This window comes from Mustela nigripes, chromosome 4, assembly GCF_022355385.1.
Source record: "Mustela nigripes isolate SB6536 chromosome 4, MUSNIG.SB6536, whole genome shotgun sequence".
Classification (NCBI taxonomy): Eukaryota; Metazoa; Chordata; class Mammalia; order Carnivora; family Mustelidae; genus Mustela; species Mustela nigripes.
In genome coordinates, this window is record NC_081560.1 from 150,209,634 (window position 1) to 150,224,583 (window position 14,950).

Here is a 14,950-nt window from a genome sequence, read left to right on the forward strand (position 1 = left end):
GCTTGATTGGAAAGAGAACTAAAATAAATATTGATGTCTGCCTCAGATGACGTGAGCTTCAGGTGGCTGTGTGTTTATCATCTGGAGCAGGCCGCACATTGATTATCCTGCTCCACCACTCTAGAATCCAGGCCTCAGATGGGACAATGGCCAGGCACAGTGCGCCTTCCCTGGGCCCCTGATAGAATGCCCATTTTTACCTGCACCCCTCCCTCCTTGCATACTATGAAACCCTGCCAGTCTTTGGAAGGCTAATTTAAATTTGGCCCCCAGTGATCTCTCCTGTGCTGTGAAGCAGCAGTCTTTGATACTTCTCAGATAATTATGTATAGTGGTATGACAATATTTGTATTGTCATCTTGGTACTGTTGTTTAAGCTTTAATATATTTATATAATATATATGTTTATATTAATGTATTAATATGTTTATATTAATATATTTATGGCATAACTCCTGAAGTTGATTAAGTGTTACTTTCCAGAAGGGAACTGTGTCTTAAATGTTTTAAAATATACTATAGTGCCCTAAGGAGTATTACCAAGTGATCTTTTTTCCTTTCTCTTTCATTCTCTCTTGCCTGTTGATAATAGAGCTATTCTCTGCAATTTAAACATCTAACCTCACAAATATAGCCCAAAGTGCACATGACATTTTTGCAGAAAGTGTTTAGTCCGTGGTCACGCTGTTGGATTATGTATATTATATTGGGATAGGTGCTTCTAATTGTCTGTCTGAAAATCTTCAAAACCTGTTGTTGCTTCTTTTTGAAATCTTACTTGATTGCCTTGGTTGTTGCTCATCCTGCTTATAAGCTCCTCCCTCACATGTGTGACTTACCAGTTTAAAAGACAGTGCTGTTCAGTAATTAACTACCTGCCTCTCATTACATAGAGATGAGAACTTAAATGCAGGCTTCCCAGCTAAAACTTTCTACCCTGTGTGTATACCCACCTATAGGCATGTAGCAACACTGTCCGACACCCTGCCTTTGGAGGAGGTGTCTGTAGTCCATTTCCACTTCTGTTGGACTTCATTTGTTTGCATATCCCTGTATAAGTGGTGGATTTTATGTGGGTGCCATTAATAAAAAATAATTTTATTTTCTGTAATTTCTAGAATGTCATTTGTTTAGTCTCATTGATGTTCACATTTGGATGAATGACAATTGGGTATTTAATGAATGTGGTTTTGTTTTTAGTAAATAATAATTAAGCCAAATACTTTATAAGATGAATCAGATTAAAGTCTGACATAACCAGTACATCCTTGAGATGTTAAGTGTTACCCATTTTCATGACGTATAATTAGTTTTTTGGGGAAACTACCTATGTTTTAGAGGAATTCATTCTGTCCTTATTACCTTGCTTTAGCAATCCTGAATAATATGGGTATGCATTAATAGAAAATTAGGATCTGTTTTGAGAAAGAAATTTTAAAGCATTCTTCTATTTGCTAAATAGGACATTTGAGGGGCGCCTGGGTGGCTCAGTAGGTTAAGCCTCTGCCTTAGGCTCAGGTCATGATGCAAGGTCCTTGGTCCCTGCATCAGGCTCTCTGCTCAGCAGGGAGACTTCTCCCCCCCCCCCCCCCCGCCAGCCCCTGTCTGCCTCTCTGCCTAACTTGTGATTTCTGTCTGTCAAATAAATAAATAAAATCTTTTTAAAAACTTAAAAATAAATAAAATATTTGAAAATATTATGTTCTAATATATCAGTATAATTATATTTACTTCAATATCAAGTAAAACCTTTGTAAATTACATATAATACCAGTGATTTGCCAATATTTTTTAAAGCCCATATGTCTTCAGACTGATTATAATGCTGTGTTTCCAAAGCACAGCTATAATTTTTGACCATTTAAGCAAAATGTAATTTTTAATCCTGTTAAGCAGTCATAATTTACAGTTTCTAGGGGAAAAGTTTTAAAATTTGCTAATGGAGAGATCTTTGTGACTTCCTTATAGATCTGTCAATATTTGATTTTAGTAACCGCTGCCAAACTGACATTGTTTACTAAAATTATGTGTGAAATCACAAGTCAACTGATAAAGTACATTTTTTTCCCAATTTCTTGTTTTACAGACTTTTAAATTAAAATTTGAACTATTGGTAAAAACCTATTTTGCTGGTAAATTTTTCTATTTCGATAGTAAAAGCCTTTACATATTAACCTTTTACTTTATCTGCTTTCTTTCTCTACTCATAAAAACACATATGCGTTTGGGATACCTGGGCGGTTCAGTCGTTAGGCATCTGCCTTCAGCTCAGGCCCTGATCCCAGGGTCCTGGGATCGAGCCTGGCATGGGGCTCCCTACTCAGTGGGAAGTCCACTTCTCCCTCTCCCATTCTTCCCGTTTATGTTCTCTTTTTCGCTGTATCTCTCTCTGTCAGATAAATTAATAAAATCTTTAAAAAAAAACCCACATACACCTTTTTTCTCACTATTTGAAAGTAATCTGCAAACATCTTAATACTTCACCCCTAAATATTTTAGCAAGTATGTCCTAAGAACATGATTGTCCTTCCTTAAGAGCTACATTATCATAAGAGATTTAATACCAATATACTATTATGTAATATACTACCCTTACTTAAATTTTCTGTTTTCTTTCTAAAAGTGTTCTCTATAGCTATTTTTATTTATTTATTTATTTTTAAGTAGACTGCACAGCCAGCACGGGGCTTGAACTCACAGCCCTGAGATCAAAAGTTGCATGTTCTACCAAGAGAGCCAGCCAGGTGCCCCATTTTGATTTTTGATCCAGGAACCTGTTGAGGAATATATTTTGCATTTGGTTGTCATATTTCTTTAGTTTCCTTTAATTGAGAATAACTCACTATTTCCACTGCCCCTCATCCTCCCTCTCATCCCCCCTTACAATGGTCTTTTATGAAATCTCACCTTGTTTTTTTAAAAAAATAGCATACCCTTCAATTTGCTGCTTGTATTTTTGTATTTCATGACTAGATTAAAGTTAAAATGTTTTGGAATGAATGCTATGTTGATAGCATTGTGTATTTTCTATCAGATTATATCAGGAGGGAAAATAAATTTTTTCTTTTTTTTTTCATTTTATAATAGCTTAGTGTTTGCTTTGATTTATTGCTACTAAAGATTTGTAATATTTTGTCCTTAAACATCAAAATAAAATTTCATAGCTCTTCACTCATAATAAAAAAAAAATAAGTTATGATAATTCCAACAATATAGGAAGTGGTGTGATACCTATATGCCTAATACTCAGATTTACAAAATATTAGCAGTTAACCATATTTACTTTAGATTAAAATAAAATTTTTATCCTAAAATCTATTCTGTATACAAAGGTATATATAACATAGATGTGCATTTTAGAGTAATAATAATGAATGAATGCATCTATCCCAGCATCCTGTCCCAAGAAATGTAATGCCATCCTTTGAAACTCTCCAGGCTGCAGGACGATAGCTTGTCTCTTCCCAGAAGAAAGCATCATCCTAAGTTTGGTGTTACTCCATTACCTTTCCTTATATTTTCCCACTTTTGTATTTTTCCTTTAATATACTTTTTAAAAAATACTAACTATTTTTGAGTTTTATATGCATGGAATCACACTGTTTATATATATTCTTCTTGGACTTTTTCTTTTTTGTTCAACATTATGATTTTGAGATTTCATTATTGTTAACATAATTATCTGAGGTACATCCCTTTTCACTACTATGTGGTGGTTCCATTATATGAATATATTACATTTTATGCATTTTACTATAGTTGGACACTTGGGTTTCCTCTGGCTTTTTGCTACTAAGAAAATGCTGCTGTGAATTTTCTTGTGCTTGCTTCTTGGTAGATATATGCAAAAGGTCCCCTGGGTTATATACCCAGAGCTAGAATTTTTGGGTCTTTGGGTATGTACATTGTCTCCTTTGCCACGTGGTGGCAAAAAAGATTTTTTTTTTGTAACCAGCTGTACGTTGAGCTAGGTAAGGAATTCAAGAGGAACAGTTTTGAGAGAGGATCTTGTTAGAAATGTTGAGGTGTTTACAGTTCTTAGCTCCTCCCATTTCTGTTTTCTCCTCAGTTGACTAATTGAGGTATCCTACCTTTCTCTTATTCTTGAAGTGGTCCTTTAAAAATATCACATTAAAAATACATATAATCACATCATAAAAATGTCTGGATCATAATGGAAGACGTGTTCAGTTTTTATACCTTCAGTTTCAGGCTGTCCTGTGCTGCCTTTTTATTTCTGTAGACCCTGAAACACAGAGCTGCATTAAACTAGTTTTCTGATTCTCAGGAATAATGTAAATGAAAAGCAAATGGGGAGGCTGGGTGGCTCAGTCAGTTAAGCATCTGCCTTTGACTCAGGTCATGATCTCAGGGTCCCGGGATCAAGCCCCATATTGGGGTCTCTGCTTTGTGGGGAGCCTGCTTCTCCCTTTCCCTCTGCCTCTACCCCTGCTTGTGTTCTCTATCTCTGTCAAATAAATAAATAAATAAATCTTAAAAAAAAAAAGGAAAAGAAAAGTGGATAGAGGGGGCTAGTACTATGTTAGCAAATGTGCATTTTAGATAGCTGTTAGCTGAGGAAGAAACTTAAAAATAGGGATGCAAGCTAAAATTTAAAACAAGCAAGCAAGTGCACAAATAAATAAACCCAGCACTCTTCTGGGACCATTTAGAAATGGGACAAATAGCACTATGTATTAATTAGTCCCTGATGATTTCACTGTATTGTAGCATAACTCTGTAATTGGTGTTCATAATGTTAATTCTAAATAGTATTTACACTTCACTGAGAAGTAGAAACAATGCATGTTTTTAGAAAAATTGGTGAACTTTTAGCAATCTAACATCAATTCCTGGAATGCCTGGGTGGTTCATTCAGGTGGGGTGGATTCTTGATCTCAGCTCAAGTCTTAATCTCAGGTCTTGATCTCAGTGACTTCAGCCTCATAAAGGGCTCCATGCTGAGCATGGAGACTACTTAAAAAAATAAATAAAATCAATTCCTGATAATTCCTGAGAGTAGAAGTTTTCTTCTTTATGCAACATAGTGAAACTATCCAGAGGAACTTGCCCCAGGGTACTTTACCTATCAGCTAATAAAATAAATGTTCTGTTGATAATTTTTTTATCATTTTATAGGAAATAAATGGGTGATACATATTTCTCCACTGACTGAATTAGGTTTACTTGGAAAGTGGAAGATGTATTGAGTAATTTAAATGTCTACGATTACTGGGTAAATTGTCTAATAAGTTGGAGAGAAAATTAAAGTGGTAAAGAAATGGTTTTCATACTTCTTTTTTCAGGAAAGATAAATTGAAAAGAATATATGGATAGATGACTATTTGGGGTTCATCCTGATGCAGGTGGCTGTGTCAGACTTGCTGTGCTTATTACTCTCAGAACAGATGACACTCATGTCATAGTAGTCACTGCTTCCCAGACTCAGAGGGTGAGGGATACAGAGAACTGAAGACCCGGAATTTGGTTTAGGAACTATTGGTTTCTTTAGACTTTTGTTATGGAGGCTCCTCATTTCCTTAGGATACTTGAAACCACTGCAGAATTGAAGTTCCCTAGCTGATTTAAAAGAAAAAATGTATCTTGAGTCCTCTGAACCATTGCTTTGTTATTCAAAATCTAATTTAAGCATAGGTAAAACATTTTTAGGAAATAGGGTTTAAAATTTTTTTAATTACTTAAAAGTAATTATAGATTCAGAGGAAATTGCAAAAATAGTAAGGAGAGGTCCCTTACACCCTTCACCTTCCTCCAGTGGTTACTTAATGCTACTTGATGTAGTGTCCAAACAGAAACTGACATTGGTTCATTTTATATGTATAGCGCTGTGCCATTTAAACATACATTTAGATTTTGTTTAACCAGCTCAGCATCAAGACATAGATCCTGTCACACAAAGGTCTCCCTTGTGCTGCACATACACGTGTCCTCCATCATCTGTATGATTTTTGTCATTTTGAGAGTGTTTTATAAGTGGAATCATATAGTATGTGACCTTTTTGCATTCAGCCTAATCCTTTGAGATTCACCCAAGTTGTTTTGAGTGTCACTAGTTTCTTTTTTTATTGCTGAGTAGAATTTTGTTGTGTGGTTGCACCACAGTTTGTTTAACCATTCACCTTTTGAAGGACGTTTTGTTTTCCCCAATTTTTGGCGATTAAAAATAAAACTGCTGCTAATATTCATGTTTATTTCTTTGCAACCCCAAGCGTGTTTGGTTACATGTCAGTGTGTATTTCATTTTTTTAAAGAAACTTCCAAACTATTTTCCAAAGTGGCTGTGCCATTTTACGTTCTCACCAACAATGTCTGAAAGCTGCACTTTCTTCATATTGTGAGCATTTAGTATCGTCACTGTTTTTTATTTTAGTTGTTCCAGTAGGTGTGTAGTGGTATCTCAGTGGGGTCTTAATTTGCATTTCCCTGATGGCTAGTGTTGTTAAGCTTTTTATATACTGATTTGCCATCCAAATATCTTCTTCAGCGAAATCTCTTTTCATACTCTTTTGCCCAATTTCTTGGTGATTTTTTTTTTTAACTTTTAATTTTGAGATTTGGTATATTCTAGTTGGGTCCTTTGTCACATGTATGGCTGGCAAACATTGTCTCACATTGTGTGTCTTGTCTTTTCATCTTTTTAACATGGCCTTTTGCAGAAGGATATTTTTAATTTTGATGAATTCTAATTTACCTCCTTTTTTCCTTTTGTGGATCATAATTTTGGTGTCTTTCTCCATTCCCACCCTCCATGCCCAGTCCCAGACAACCATTAATCTATTTTCTGTCTCTGTGAAATTCCGTATTTTGATTGTTTGATTTGGGTATGTTGATTGATTGATTTCTTCTAATATTTAGTATTTTGAAAATATGTATCTAGTTCAAAAGAAGCATCTGGATTGTGATATAAATTTAGGTGAGTTATTATTTTATTGTATAAATATAACATTTGAATTTATGGAAGCAAATGGTGTATTAGTTTCTGAATCACGGTATTCGCTGGGTTACTTTTGGTAATTGAAAACTGGTTAAACAATAAAAGGATTTAATGTAATTTAATAAAAAGGTCCAATGTAATGATATCATTTTAGGATTTATTCAAGCCTAACAACAGCACCAAAGACCCAGATTCTTTCTGTCTTAATGCAGCTATTCTAAATCTGTTGGGTTGTCCTTCTAGGCTGTCACCTTCTCATGGTTCTGATGGCTGCCATCATGCTACTTGACACATTCAAACCCAGAGTTCCCTGGGAAAAAAAAGTGATGGGGAGGATGTTTTCACCTAGATGTCTTTTTTTTTAATTAGGCATAAAACCTTTCCCAGAAACACTTTTCCCAGTGCTTAGTTTTCTAGCAAACTTACTCTCTTGTCTTACTGGCTGGAATTGCATCAGATGCTTATAGCAAAACTACTGATTGGCAGGAAGAATGGAAATTGCCACAACTGGCTTAATCAGAGTCTTCTCACCCTGATGTTAAGAATCTTTTTCACCTGTCTCTTTTGGAAGAAGCTTTTTCCCTTTGTCTTTTGGTTGTCTGATATAATTAAGATAGGTAAGTTTTCTAGACAAGCCAGTTTCTCCTATCATTGAGTTGTTGCTGTTTAGTACCTGAGATTGCCAGTATTTGTTGAAATCCTACTCTATGTCATCGGCTATGCTAGATTCTGGGATTACAACAGTGAATAAAAATTTGAAGTTTGGTATGGAAATATGTGTAAGCATCAGAGTGCTGTGATGAGAATTGTGTACTGTAGTTCATTTGTATCACAGGTTTAATATTGTTGCTTATGTCTTTGGTTTTATGAGAAAGGCATCTTAAGTTTCAAAATCAAGCTTACATTCAATTTATAAGTGGTCTTTTAGAACATAACCCGTCCATAAGTTGACCCTCCGTTTCTGTGTTCTCTGGTTACCTGCTTTATTATAGAAGTGCATGATAAGCCTAAATTACACTGTTTGCTTGAATTACTTACAGCTAAAACTGTGTTATCGTTTTCTGAAGCATGATGTTTGAATTTTCCAGTTTAATGTACCAAAAGTTTTAACAGTAATGCCTTTAGTTTAAGAGCCCAGCTGGGATGTTTTGTCAAGTATTTTGTAGTTTGGTTCTGATTTTTTAAAAGCATTATATGCATGCAGTGATAGTGTTAACAGCAATACTTGTATGGTATTTGTGGTACTTCTTGTGTGTGCTTAGGGAGGAGAAATGCAGTTGAGGAGGACAGTATTTGGAGTGGTGGAAAGAAAAAGTATGCAGTCAGTATTGCTGAGTTTGTGACTACTAGGGAATGACTACTTTTTGACATCTGGAACAAACTCAAAAGTAGTCTTAAGTTTTGTCCTAGACTAGCATATTTATCAAATCATATGTACATTGTTCTTTTCTATAAAGCAAATCTTACTAATATGGCGGTGAATGGGGGTATTCCAGCACCTCAGAGTGAGAGATAACTGAAATATCCACAGTTGATATTTGTCACTGATGGGTTCTGTATGGTTAATGAGCTTTTAAGTACCTTGGTGGTTTAAATAATGACTTCACTAATTTTGAAAACCAAGAAGGATTGTACATTTTGATGGCAAATAAAGATATTTTGTAAAGATAATGTGGGACTAAAATGCACTTTTCAGGTTTGTTTACAAATATTTATGAACTTTAAGAAAATTCTGATGTTAGCTCAATTATAAAATACTAGAATATATCTAGAAAGGTTTGTTTTTTTTCACTTATTCTGTTGTTAAGAAGACCCAATGTATTATTAAAAGAATTACCTTTTCCTTAATGTGTTTTCTAGAACTAATGGGCTTGAAAGTTTTAGACACAAGATCTTTGATAAAAATATTATTATACTTGTTTAGTGTTCGGTTTTGACCAGATCTTTGTGGTAGTTAACACATGTTCTTATTGTTGTAATAAGTAGTCCATGGGTAAACAATGGCTAGATGGTTTACATGTTAATTTGATCTGATCCATTAGAAATAATTGGTAGAATTAGAATCCATGTACGTGTGTGTATATATAGAGATTTATTTATTTATTTATTTATTTATTTATTTGACAGAGGGAGACACAGCGAGAGAGGGAACACAAGCAGGGAGAGTGGGAGAGGGAGAAGCAGGCTTCCCTGCCATGCAGGGAGTCCTGTGTGGAGCTCGATTCTAGGACCCCAGGATCATGACCAGAGCCAAAGGCAGAGGCTCAACGACTGAGTGAGCCCAGGTGCCCCAGGCCATATTTTTTTAAACACGGTCTTTTGATGGATTGCTTTAACCTTTATGAGGATGGGTTAATCTGAACTTTGTTTAATATAGTGATTGCCTTCCCTCTTTTCTTCATATATACTGTTAGGGAAGAATAGTGTTATTGGCAAAGAGTGACTTTGGAGGAAGATATTTGTCATTTCTAACATGAAAACACAATGCATTTATTTTTTGATTATAAAAGGGAAATGTTTTAAGACTGTGAACAACTCAGGGAAAAAAATCACTAAACACCGTATCTCCATTCCTACCCTTATTTCTCTGAGTGATGGTCTAAGAGTTTTATAGTCCTGTGAGTACCCTGAAAAATGTTACAGACCAGTTAAGTTGTGGGTAACTGGTGCATTGAGAAGACTATTTAAGGCTCCTAAGTGCAGACAAAGCATTACTAATTGCTTTCAGGGTCAGTCTGTCTTTAGTTGGACCATGAAAGATTTAGCATGGTCCTATGGCAGCCTGTCTGCTGAGTGGAGACTCTTGTCTTTAAGAAAGGCTGCTATCTGATATGCTAGACAGTTTCAGATTGCCCCAGCTTACATTAATTCAGTCATTATTGCCAAGACTACTAAACCTCAGTGTGACACAAGTGATACTTCTAAATGGACTTGAAGACAAAGGCATTTTGACCTTGCAGTGGGACATAGGTAGTGTTCATACAACTTAAAATTTTTCCTTTTTAAGACTATGAAACAATACTTTGCTATTTGAAGTTTCAGTTAAAAATAGATTCAATAAAATTATTTCTTAAATCTCTAAGTAAACAACATGCCTTTTTAAATTAAAATTTTTTTATTGTTTCCCTCTTTTATATTTTTGAACTCTGTGTTTTAAAGCAGGGGAACTAAATGTCAGTGGTAACATAGTTGTAACCTATCCCCTGAGTTTAGACCATGCAGTGCCATTAATTCCTGACCCCTCCAGTCCTTAATATTCTAGGTGGAAGGTTGACTGAAATTAAAACTGCTTACTGAGATTTTGTGATAAAAAGTGAAAATAGGGATATTCGGTGGGTGGCCAAATATATTTTTGCCTAAGCATGAATTTGAATATCGTAGAATTGTAAATTTTAGTGCTGCTTCTAGCTGTTCATGTTTTTTCAAGCCAATATAGAAATTTTACATGCAAGTAATTTTTTCCACAGAGCTATTGTTACATTTGTGAAGTTGAAAATAAGCAAAATGGGAAACTTCTTTGGGTAGAGGTTGGGAAAATGGTAAAGTGACATATTAAAATACTTTAGCATTTTCATTGACTTTACATTGAAAATGTATAATTTTACACCTGACAAATGTACAGTATTGCTTTTGCATGTTTCTTTTAGTCTAAGTTAGTTTCTTTTTTTTTTAACAGATTTATGAAAATATGCATCAGTTTAATACTGTCTTGGAATTCATGAGATGGAAGCATAGGTCAAAGCAGTTTGGAGAAAACTGGAAGTACAGTTTTATCTAGCCACATCTCTGAGGTAAGAAAAAGACTTTTAAGAAAATAACTAGAATAATATATACAATTTTCATTTGTTAACAATTGAAAATAGTCTGGGAAGGTGGGAGGGTGGATTGGCTAAATGGGAGATGGGCATGAAGAAGAAGAGCACGTGTTGGGGTGAGCAACTGGGCTTTGTGTGTAAGTGATGAATCACCAGATTCTACTCCTGAAACCAGTACCACACTTTATGTTAACTGACATGAATGTAAATAAAATCTTGGAAGGAAGAAAAAAATTGAAAATAGTCCTTCTGTTTGTATTATTGCTACAACTTTATTTTAGCTTCTTTAGTTTCTCTAATGACTCCTTATGAGTTCATAAGTAGATCTAATATATTTTTCTCTTCTTATAAATGTTGAACCTCTTCAGGAATAACAGGTACTTATTACTGATATCACTTCCTTCACTCTAATTATAGAAAATGAGCATTAGATGATATATAGAGATATATTTATTCTCTCTAAAGATGACCAAGCAGAGTTCAGAATGGTGGATTGTATTAAAAATGGATATTTATATTATTTTGAAACTTTCACACATTATAGACTTAAGAATAAAAATGTCTTAAAATACAGTTCTTTGGAGATTGAAATTATTTAAAGAAGCAGGAACTGCAGTAACACCAGGGATAGGGGAGAAGAAGCCATTCTAAGACCATATGTTTGGGGAAGTCAGGTTCATTATTTTCAGTCCATTTGCAGACTCAGATTATCAGGTAAAAGGTTTGAATTATTCAGGGATCTCTGTTATAGAAAAATGACTAGGACATACACTGTGAAGCAGTCTGTACTTTCTCCTCCTGGAGTAGTTGGCTTTGCTCCCTGCTGCTGTTTCCTGAGCATGCACTCTTTTTTTCTCACCCTGCCCCACTGGTGTCTTTGCTCTTTTGAAAAATACTTATGATTTTTTAATTGTCTCTTATTAGGCGCGATACTCTTTGATCACTGTAGTAGTTGTCATTTTCCCTTTTTTGCAGTTCTCTCGTTTTCTGTGCCCCTGTGTTCTTCTAGTTCTACTTCTTTAATTACTCCTTCATAATTTCTTTCTTTTCCCTCCTGCTACTCTTAAGTAACAACATCCACAAGCTTTTATCTTTTTCTTTATGTTTTTCCTAATCTCATTTCAACAGTCACCTCTAAAGTGATCTCTATCAACCTTACATCTCAGTTGTGACCCTCTCTCTGACTTTCAGTCCCATATCTCCAGCTGCTTGCTTCACACCAGGGTTCCCACACCTGTTACTGGACCTCTCTCTTTCTGTCACCCACGTTCAGAGTCTCAGAGCTGAATCTCATTCCTCGCTTTTTCCTTCCTGCCCTCAGTCAGAGATCCAGTACCATCCCTTGACCTCTGTAATGTGCCATGAATGTTTCCATCCTCTCTTTTCCAGTGCCCCCATCAGCACCCTAGATTAGGCCTTTCTGTTAACATTTCTCCTGAAATATTGCCTGGCTCTCCCAGCTTTGTGCCTATTTTTGTTCCATTTCCCTCTCCATGTTATTACCAGCTGAAATCTTCTGAAAGATAATTCTGCATGTACTGTCAGGGACTCCTTTTTGGTCTGCCGAAGTAAGGACAAACTACTTTAGTGGTAAAGACTCTGAAGAGTATAGCTTTAAGTGAGTAATAACCTTTGCCTGGATCCACTCATTTCCTTCTCCCTTTAAACACTTAATAAATACCTACTATGCCAGGTACTCTGTTAGGCACTGAGGATACAGAATGTTTGGAAATGGGTTCCTTGGTTTGCTCTTCAGGTAGTCTGCTTAGAGGTGAGTATGCAAACAGCTGATTCAAGTGCAGTTGGAAAAGTGCCATATGAAATTGGAAAAGTGTGTTTGGCAACACCTAGAAGAGCTTCAGCACTGTTAGAGAGTATTGTCAGGGAGGCTTCACATAGGAAATGATACTTGAGTAGCGTCTTGAAAGATGAGTGAAAGATAGCTGGGTGGAATTTGGGAGGTGAGAGAATTGTGTGCACAGAACCCAACATAAGGAAGGGAAGCTTGAGATGTATCTACTCTACAAAAGACAGGAGAAATCATTGTATGGCTTGAATTCACGGTATGAGAGAGGCTTCGAGGGACAAGGCGGGAAGAGATCTTCATTGTGAAGAACTCCAAATGCTATGGTAGGGAGTTCAGGCTTTATTTTGTTAATAGTTGGCAGTCACTAAAATATTTTAACAGAGGCATTTCAGGATCATAATTGTGTTCTGTTAAAATTAATCTGACAGGGGCGCCTGGTCGCTCAGTTGGTTAAGTGTCTGCCTTTGGCTCAGGTCATGGTCCCAGGGTCCTGAGATCGAGCCCCATGATGGCTCCCAGCTCAGCCTGCTTCTCCCTCACCTCCCTGCTCTTGTTCTTTCTCACTATCTCTATCTGTCTGGCTCTCTTAAATAAATAAATAAAATCTTTAAAATTAATCTGGCAGTGATATGGATGATAGTTTGGAAGGGGAAGACAGATCCCTAAAGCAAAGACAAGTAGGATGCTCCTAATTGTTTCAAGCGAGAAATAATGGGGTCCTTGATTAGGGTAGGGATGACCTTAACCTGAAATTATAAAAACCTGTAAACATTGGTTATTTAGCAGATTTTAATTTTCTTCTTCTGTACCCCTGCATGTATGTATGATACCCCTCTGCCTGTAATTTGAAATTGCCTTGTATTTCTCTCTGCTCTGTTCATATTATTTTCTCCTGACATGCTTTTTCCACTTTTCTTTCTTGTGGAAGGCCTGTCAACTTTTAAAGACCCATCTCAAGTGCCAATTCCTGAGGTCCTTTCTGATCTATATCTGTATATCTATATAAAATATGTAAATGTCATTTTATAGTATTTATTAAAATATTAAAATACCAAAAATAAAAATTTGATTAAAAATTTAATAAAACAGGGGCACCTGGGTGGCTCAGTGGGTTAAGCTGCTGCCTTCGGCTCAGGTCATGATCTCAGGGTCCTGGGATCGAGTCCCACGTCAGGCTCTCTGCTCATCGGGGAGCCTGCTTCCCTCTCTCTCTCTCTGCCTGCCTCTCTGTCTACTATGATCTCTCTCTGTCAAATAAATAAAAAAATCTTAAAAAAAAATTCTTTTTTAAGATTTTATTTATTTATTCATTTGACACAGAGAGATCACAAGTAGGCAGAGAGGCAGGCAGAGAGAGAGAGAGGAGGAAGCAGGCTCCCCGCAGAGCAGAGAACCCGACGCGGGACTCGATCCCAGGACCCTGAGATCATGACCTGAGCCGAAGGCAGCAGCCTAACCCACTGAGCCACCCAGGCGCCCTTTAAAAAAATTTTTAATAAAACATTTTAAATTTTATTTAAGCTTTTTATTTATTTTTTAAAAATTTAAATATTTGAAATTTAAAAAAATCAAAAATTAATAAAAATATTTTAAAAATATTTAATATTTAATAATATATAAATATTATAGATGTATTTTTAAGAGCAAGTGAGTGCATGCGATGAGTGCTGGAGGTAAAGGGAATGGGTAGGGGCAGAGGGAGAGGGGGAGAGAGAATCTTAAGCAGTCTCCATGCCCAGTGTGGAGCCTGATACAGGGATTGATCTCACAACCCTGAGATCATGACTTGAACCAATATCAAGAACCGGTCACTTAACTGACTGAGTCACCCAGGCACCCCCCCCCCCCAATCTATATTTCTTTTGACTCTAAGAAATGTTCCTTCCTAGTGTAAGGCCCCAGAGCCCTTACTTTTGTTCTGTAGGGTATTACTTATTTTGGTCCTTGTTAAACTATGTAACGGCAAGTCACAAAGGAGAAATCAGAAAACAAAGAACGTGGTCCCAATCCTCTGCTTCTAGTTGTATCTATAAGGTATGTGTGTAAGTAATATGAGTAATGATAACCAACACTGCCAGGTAAAAGTGATAAATGCCAGAAGAGTAAATCATTACTTCTTAATCAGGGTTCTATAGCATTGAGAAGTATACACAAAACATAGGAGGGATTATTTGAGATTTTGGAAGATGAGTAGAATTTGGGTAGGTAAAGAAAGAATTCAAAGGTATTTCTGGAGAAGCTGATTGATAGAAAATGAATATTTCCCTAAGAATATAGTAGAGGTCTTAGAGAGGGTAGGAAGTGTGACATAAAATTTTACCTTATGGAAATTATGCTAGCATTGATTTGTGAATGTATATCATTAGAGAAATG

The 14,950-nt window shown here is 35.9% G+C and overlaps 1 protein-coding gene across 3 annotated transcripts in view; it reads left to right on the forward strand.

Annotated features, from left to right (window-relative positions):
• The window catches only part of BMPR1A (bone morphogenetic protein receptor type 1A), a 140,349-nt gene that overhangs the window by 65,553 nt on the left and 59,846 nt on the right, over positions 1–14,950 (forward strand). For all 3 annotated transcript variants that reach the window (XM_059397955.1, XM_059397956.1, XM_059397954.1), the window contains one exon: positions 10,632–10,746. The gene's annotated coding sequence lies outside the window, so the exon portion shown is untranslated. The remainder of the gene's footprint in view (positions 1–10,631; positions 10,747–14,950) is intronic.